Source organism: Phoca vitulina, unplaced genomic scaffold (genome assembly GCF_004348235.1).
Source record: "Phoca vitulina isolate PV1807 unplaced genomic scaffold, GSC_HSeal_1.0 scaffold61, whole genome shotgun sequence".
In the NCBI taxonomy this organism is placed as follows: Eukaryota; Metazoa; Chordata; class Mammalia; order Carnivora; family Phocidae; genus Phoca; species Phoca vitulina.
In genome coordinates this window covers 9,102,551-9,111,599 of record NW_022589764.1, presented here as the reverse complement: position 1 = coordinate 9,111,599, position 9,049 = coordinate 9,102,551, and positions in this window count along the sequence as shown.

The following is a 9,049-nucleotide window of genomic DNA, read 5'->3' as shown; positions in this document are numbered from 1 at the left end:
AGTGAAAAAAGCAAGGTAAAATGAACATTGTAAATGCATATATAAATTCAAGAAAATGCAAACTGACATGCAGTGACTGAATGAAATTAGTGGTTGCATGGAGATAGTGGTGGAGGGAGAATTTTGGGGGTAATGAAAAATTTGTTATTTTATTTGTGGTAGTGGTTTCATAGATGTATGTTTTTATGTCAAAACTGACTGTAAGTACATGTATGTTATATTTCAATTTCATTTTAAGTACATGTACTTTAATGTACTTCAATTATTCCTCAATAAGAAAACAAAATTCTATTCATAAAAATAACACAAAGAGCTCCCAATGGCCAAAGTGGAACAATTAGAGAAACAAAATAGTTTTGGATTATAGCCAAACATATAAAATGTGTCCATGTGTCCACACAGACTTAAATGAATTAATTATTGAAAGAGAAGAGAAAAATATTCTGTGCAGAAGAATTCTAAATAATTTATGTAGATACTCTACCCTCAAAGAAGTATAGCTCTCCACTCCTTACATGTAGACTGTACATAATAAATTTCTTCCAAAAAGTACAGTATGAAGAGAGAGAAAAAAATCAGTAACTTTAAGTGGGGAAACCTGACAAATGCTATCTCAGCCAGGTGATCAAGGTCAACATTAACAGTGATAAACCATGTTGATATTACATTCCCTTGATAAGATATAATGAGAATGGTACTTTATCACTGTGCTTTTTCTTTAAAAATCCATATCCCCATTCTATTTGGGAGGGAAAATAAAAACAGGCAAGTTGCAATAGAGAATCATGCTATAAAATACTTGACCAGTGCTCCAAACAGTCAAAGTCATGAAAAACAAGGAAAGTCTGAGAAACTATCACAAGCAAGAGAAACCTAAGGAGACCTGAAAATTAAATATAATGTGGCATCCTGTGGTCACATGGGATCTTGGAACTAAGAATAAATAAATAAACTATGGACTTCAACTAAAAAGAATATATCAATATCTGCTTATTTATAAGAAATGCTCCATATTAATATAAGATGTTAATAATAGAGGAAACTGAGTTTGTAGTGTATGGGAACTACAGTAATTCATGTGTCCAAAATGAACTCATAAAAGAAGTAAAAATGAATGATAATGAAAGCACAATATATCCAAATATGGGGATTGCTGCCAAGTATGTATTTAGAATAATATGTATCAGTTTAAATATTTATATTATATAAAGTTCTTTTTAAATTACAAAAAAAGAGTAAATAAAATCTAAATGAGGTGGAAGGAAGGGAACAATACTGATAAGAGCAGAAAGCAATGAAACAGAAAATGGACAATTGGAAAAGCTAGCTCTATGAAAAGATTTTAAAAATGATAACCCCTGTGAGATAGATCAAGACAAAAAAAATGAAAAAACAAAAATTACCAATATCAGTAAGGAGAGAGACATCACTACAGATCCTACAGACATAAACAAGATAGTAAGGAAATATTATCAACTCTTTTTTTTGCAAACAAATTCAACTGAGATGAAACTCTTTGTAAGGTAAAAAAATTTACATAATAAGAAATACAAAGTCTGGAATTATTGGATCAGATGATATTTCTAATTTTTTTGAGGAAACTCCATATAAATATAGAAAACAAACTGATGGTTGCCAGAGGGAAAGGAGGGATGAGTAAACTGGGTATGGCTTCATAAGAGCTAGAACAAAGCAAAATATATGTTTACCACTTTAATTCAGTATAATACTAAATTTTCAAGCCAGTGTATTAAGACAAAAAAAAAGAAATAGCATAAATAGTGGAAATAAAAAATAAAATTGCCTTTAATCACAAATGACACACAATCACCTTTGTAGAAAATCCTAAGAAATCCATGACAAGAAGAAAAAAATAAAAATAAAAACGAGTGAATTTAGCAAGGTTGCAGTACACAAAGTCAATATACAAAATCAAGTGTACTCTTTATACTAATAACATTCAATTGAAAAATTAATGTTTATATACCACTTACAGTAGTTAGGGATAGTTAGAAATAAATAATTATAGTAAATTTTTAAAAAATATGTGTAAGATCTGTATGCTGAAAGATCTGTAGCATTTTTGAAAGAAATTAAAGAAAACATTAATAAATATATTATATATCATATTAATGGGTTGGAAGATTCAATATATTTAAGATGACATTTTTTCCTTCAAAGTAATCTGTAGAATTAAAGGCAACGCCAATAAAAATCCTAGCAGTATTACTGTAGAAATTAACAAACAGATTCTCAAATTATAAAGAAATGCAAAAGACCTAGGATGGGCAAAATAAAATCTTTAATTAGAAAAAAGAGTTTTCCAGGACAATAAAAATGTTTTATTTCTTGATAGGGGTGTGGGTTAAATGGGTTTATACATTTGGCAAAATGCATTTAACCATATATGTATGAACCAGCACAGTATTTGCACTGTAAAAATTAACAAATGAAAAGCAACAACAAAAAATGAGTCCCCAGATGGGCTTAATAGCATATTATGCCAGATATGTCCTGGGAAGTATGGAAGATTGTTCCAAATAAATAGAATCCTCACTTCCCAGAGTAGACATGAATGTTATGCAAATAGCCTCATTTCAGGTACTTGGTGGAGTGCAAGTTTTACACTCTTGGAAATTAGGCTAGATTATGCTAGTTTGCCAGCTTGTGCCAACCCCACAGATAGGGAACATCCTTATTTGATTTTCTCCCTCTCCTCTCTTGCCAGTGCTCCTTGTTGGCCAAACTCAACAGGAAGCCAGAGAGTAAGGAAGCCCTTTGATACAGATGACCCTCCTAGGGCACAGGGCAGCATACAGGAAGACAGAGAGGATGAGCATAGATGCCCTGAGATGTAGCAAGAGCCAGAAATTTATAGTTGCATTCAACCCCTTGAGATTTTTAGCCCTCCTTTGTTATGCCATACAACCCAGCCTATCCTGATATCCTCCAGCTAATTTTATGGATTTAGTATAACTTTGATACTGAAAACAGGGAGATCATGAGAAAGAAATATAGTCCAATCTCATTCATGCACAGAGATGCCATTATCCTAAACAAAACATTAGTAAAAGAGATCTAACAGTGTATGGGTTAACATTAGGAAAACTATTACCTATTAAATGAGAAAAACAAATTCAATGAAGACAGAAGAGGTATTTTTTTTAATGTGTCAACACCAGAAAGCAGAAAGCAGACCAGTGGTTGCCTGGGAGAGAAGAGGGAAGAACAGGGAGGACACGAGGAAGGGACTACCAAGGGCCACAAGGAAATTGGGGGTGATGGAAATATTAATCATCTTGGTCATGGTGATGGTTTCTTGACTATACGCATATGTCAAAGCTTGTCAAATTAAACTCTTTAAGTGTGTTCAGTTTATTTGAGGTCAATCATACCTCAATAAGACTGTTTTAAAAAGTCATGCATGATAAACACTTCTAGTACAAAAAAAAAAAAAAATAGAAGGAATTACCTTAAACTGTAGGCCACCTTTATCTTTCCTTTATCTTTCCTTCAAGTCCTCACATAGTTTCTAAAATTGCACTGGGGTATTATCTCTTGATGGTTTGTCCCAACCCTTTTCTGACACTGGTATTTGTGAGATTATCTTATCTCCTAAATTGGTTGCATATGTTACTCAAGTGTTTTCAGTTTATTATCTTAGTTGCTCTGTTTTTATCAGGGAATTCGGGAGATTTCAAATCTATGTTGCTGACTTTTTTCTACTCTCCTCTGCTCACCTGGTAGTTTTCATTGGGTGCCCAGGGTCAAAGGGTCAAAGAGACACCTGATGACTATAGTGCAGGGTCACATCTCTGTCCCTTCCAACACATTGAGGATGCGAGAAGATATGTCTTGTTTCCTCACCCTCTAGGCTATTTCACTCACATGAAATGATTTATTTTCATTCTTTTGAAATGGGGATTATTTTACAATTCTTTTGGCCCCTCTTTCCTACCCCAACCATCAAGCAATACTGCACCATGGTGATGGTGGCAGAAGAGGCAATGAGGCCAGGCAGGCACCTAAAATGCTGATATAGATGACCTTCTCTCTTACTAGAAGAGATGTGTTTTCCGGAGTGTGTAGAATGTCTCCACTGCTTTTTTTTTACTTTTGTTATACTCCTGCAACTTGGCCCTGAATGGAGATATAGTTGGGGGAAGTGTGTGGCAGGGGGGAAAGATTAGAGTCCTAGTTTTCTGGCTGGAAGACCAACAAGGAAGGCCCCAGAAAGTTGGACAGAATGAAGAAGACTGTGCAGAGAAAGGAGAGCAAGAGAATAAATTCATAAAGTTGTATCTGCATTCCTGAATAGTTCCATATCTATAACAAAACTCTGAATTTGTAGTTAAAAACCTTTGGAAAAAAACCCTCATGTACACACAGTTTTACTGGTGAAAGTACCAAAGAAGAAACAGTACAAATTCTACACAGTGACTTCCAGAAAATGGACATTTTTATGAGATTACCATTACCCTGATCCCAAAGCAAAGTCAAAGATAGTCAAAGATAGTACAAGAGAACAACAAACCAATATCCTCATGAAGATAGATGGCAGAATTGCTCAAAAAGTACTGACAAATTGATTCCAACAAACATAAAAAAGAAAAAAAAACACTTTATGAAAGCTGGATAGATCCTGGAAATGCAGGGCTGGTTCAATATTCAAAAACAGACAACATAATCCACCATATTAACAGACTAATGGAGAACACCACATGACTGTCCAAATCGATGCAAAAGAAACATCTGACAAAATTCAGTGTCCACTTATTAACACAAACATTCAGCAAACTAAGACTAAAAGGGACCCCCTCAACCCCTACCAAGGGCATTCACAAAAGCCTTCAGCTAAAATCATACTTAATGTTGAAAGATTGATTTTTTTCCTCCAAAGATCAAAAATAAGGCAAGGATGTCCACTTTTATCTCTTTTATTCATTTTCCTACTGGAAGTTCTTGCCAGTGCAATTAGTGAGGAAAAAAATGGCATATGGACTGGAAAAGAAGAAGAAAACTATTCCTATTAACAAAATATATTATCCATACATAAAATCCAAAGGGATCCACGAAAAAGCCCCTAGAAATACTCAGTTGTAGGATACAAGGTGAACACACAAAAGTCAATCATATTTCTGTATAATAGAAATGAACAATGGAAATGGGCATTTTTGAAAATTCACAATACCTTTAACAAATTATTTTGAAATACTTACAAAGAAATTTACCAAACCATGCGAAGGATCTTGATATTACCATACGTTGATGAAAGAAATCAAAGAAGAAATAAATAGACTAACTATGTACACTGATTGGGAAACACACATTTAAGATATCAATTCTCCCCAGATTGATCTACAGATTTAACTCCATTCCCATCAAAACCCCGTCAAGTGTTTTTGTAGATACAGATAAACTTGACTCTGAAGTTATATAGAAGGGCAAAGAAACAGGGCACCCGGGTGGCTCAGTCCATTAAGTGTCTGCCAGACACGGGGTCCTAGGATTGAGCCCTGCATTGGGCTCACCTGCCCAGCGTCTGGCTCCCCACTGAGTGGGAGCCTGCTTCTCCCTTTCCTCCCCTCCTGGGCTCTCTCTTGTGCTCTCTCTCATAAATAAATAAAATCTTAAAAAAAAAAAAGGCAAAGGAACTAGTATAGCCAAATTTTTTTTGAAAAGAACAAAGTCAGAGGACTCACAGTATTTGATTTTAAAACTTAATATAGAACTATAGTAATCAAAGAAGGTGAAAGGATATATAAATCACTGCAACATAAAATACATAAATTAATTCACACAACTGATTTTTGGCAAAGGTGCCAAGGTAACTCAATGCAGAAAGGAAAGCCTTCAACAAATGTTGTTGAAAGAATTAGGTATCTACATGAAAAAAAAAATGTACCTGTACCTAATCCTCACACCTATTTTAAAAAATTAATGAAAAATAGATTATACAAACACACACACACACACACACACATATATATATATAAATGTAAAATGCAAATCTGTAAAACTTTTTGAAGAAAACATAGAAGATACTTGTGACATGGATTTAGGCAAAGAGTACTTAATACGTCACCAAAAATCTGAGCCATAAAATAAAATAAAAAATTCTAAATCAGACTTCATCAAAATTGAAAATGTTTGTTTTATGAAAAAAAACCTCTTAACAGATGAGTAGATAAGCTACACAATGGAAGAAAATATTTGCAAATCATATATTTGATAAAGGACTTGTATCCAGAATATGTAAAGAACCCTCAAAACTTAACAGAAATAAAATAATCCCATAAAAATGAATTTAAGATTTGAACAGAAAATTCACCAAAAAGAATAGAAGGATGGCAAACAAGCCCATGAAAAGAGCCTCACCATCATTAACCATTAGGAAAATACATGTTACCACCATAATGATAGGGAGACATCTGGTTTGGGCTTCAGTGTGTAAAGAGCTTGCAAATCATTGTTGTCTCTACAATAAGAACTGGACAAATGAAAAGCAATGACTTTTCCTGGACCCCTCAGAAAACTGGCATTGCAGGACAAACCACCGCCTGGAAATCTGAAAAGACAGGTGAATCTAGAAAGTCACACTGTGATCTGCTCACCTGGATAAGCTACTGAGGCTACACACTGCTAGAACACCTAACTGGTAATTTTGACAAATTACAAGAGGCAGAGTATGGACCAGTTTGAAAGTGAGAAACTCTTGGGGGCCCAATCTTAGGAGGACTCCCACACTTTCATGGACATTACCTCTAGAACCCTTGCCAGCTTCTCACAATGAAGGTCCAAGGAAGATTCCCTTTTGGCATTAGCAGGGAGAGGAAGACTAAGCCTTGTGAAATATACCAGAGCCTTTTCCATAAAACAGGCCTACTTTCCAGGGGGAAAGCTTTTATTGGAGCCCTGTCTCATGACCATAAAAAAGGATAGTCCTCTCAATCTATCCCCTGTAGCCTGCCTGTCTTACCTAAGATATGGGGGAAGGGAAACCCACAGAAGAAGAAACACCTGTCAAGGTCACAGGGCAGGGAAACATGTATGCTAAAAGACTTGATATAATTGGAAGATTATGAAAAACTCCCCCTCATCCATACCTTACCACTACACTGACAGGGTTCCAGGATACTAACAGTAGAAAACAGATAAAAGAGCTGCACAACACAGACTCTTTGGGGAGGAGTCCTTAGGGAGGCCCAAAGTTAAGAGAGAAGACAGTAACAAGGACAATAGAGGAATCTGAAGCCTCTGATACCTACAACCACAGCCATAAAACAAAGCCTGAGGTACCCTTATTAACATCAATCCTCATTGTAGAGGACAATTTACCTCAGTTCCCATTACCCAATACATTATGTATGGATTTCAAATTTACAAGGCATCATAAAAGAGAAGAAAAATACAGTCTTCCATTGTGTGTGTGTGTGTGTGTGTGTACCACATTTTCTTTATCCATTCATCAGTCGATGGACATGTGGGCTCTTTCCATAATTTGGCTATCGTTGATAATGCTGCTATAAACATCAGGGTGTATGTACTCCTTTGAATTAGTATTTTTGTATCCTTTGGGTAATACCTAGGACTGCAATTGCTGGATCTAGAGTAGTTCTGTTTTTAACTTTTTAAGGAATGTCCATACTATTTCTCAGAGTGGCTGCACCAGTTTGCATTCCTACCAAGAGTGCAAGGGGGTTCTCCTTTCTCCTCTTCCTCACCAAACCTGTGTTGTTAATTTTAGCCATTCTGACAGGTATGAGGTGATATCTCATTGTAGTTTTGATTTGTATTTACCTGATGATGAGTGATGTTGAGCATCTTTTCACAGATCTTTTGGCCATCTGTATGTCTTTGGAAAAATACCTATTCATGTTTTCTGCCCATTTTTTAACTGGACTATTTATTTTTTGGGTGTTGAGTTTTACAAGTATCCAATAGATTTTGGATACTAACCCTTTACCAGATATGCCATTTGCAAATATCTTCTCCCATTCTGTAAGTTGCTTTTTAGTTTTGTTCATTGTTTTCTTCACTGTACAGATGCTTTTTATTTTTGCTTTTGTTTCCCTTGCCTCAGGACAAATATCTAATAAGAAGTTGTTGTGGCTAATGTGAAAGAGGTTACTGCCTGTGTTCTCCTCTAGGATTTTAATAGTTTCCTGTCTTACATTTTGGTCTTTAATCCACTTTGAATTCATTTTTGTGTATGATGTGAGGAATATTACTAAGCCATCAAAAAGAATGAAATCTCGCCATTTGCAACAACGTAGATGGAGCTAGACAGTATTATGCTAAGCGAAGTCAGTCAGAGAAAGACCAATACCAAATGATTTCACTCATATGTGAAATTTAAGAAACAAAACAAATGAATATACAGGGGGAAAAAAGAGAGGAAAACCAAGAAACAAACTCTTAACTATAGAGAACAAACTGATGGTTACTGGAGGGGAAGTGGGTGGGGGATGGGTTAAATAGGTGATGGGTATTAAGGAGGGCACTTGTTGGCATGAGCACCTGTGTTATATGTGAAGAATCACTAAATTGTAGTGTAACTATTATTACACTGTATGTAAACTAGTTGGAATTTAAATAAAAACTTGGGAAAAGAAGGATATAGAGAGGCAAACCTAGAAGCAGACTCTCAACTATAGAGAAGAAATGATGGTTACGGGGGGGGGGGGGGGACGGTTTAAAAAAAATGAAAAACAGAAAAACAATAGAGAAAATTTTTAAAAACCAAAGCTGGTTCTTTGCACAGACCTTAAAAATTTGTAAAACTGTGCCAGACTTACCAAGAAAAAAAGATATTGGGCACAGTGTAACAATATCAGAAATGAAAGAGATTTCTTCCCTCCTGACTTCATGAACATGAAAAAAATAATAAAGAATGACAATGAACAACTTTATACCCACAAATGTGAATATTTTAAAGAAATGAACCAATTCCTTTAAAGACACAACTACCAAAATGCATGCAAAAACAAGTAGATAACTAAACGAGTCTGTATTTATAAAGAAATTGAATCAATAATTAATAGCCTTC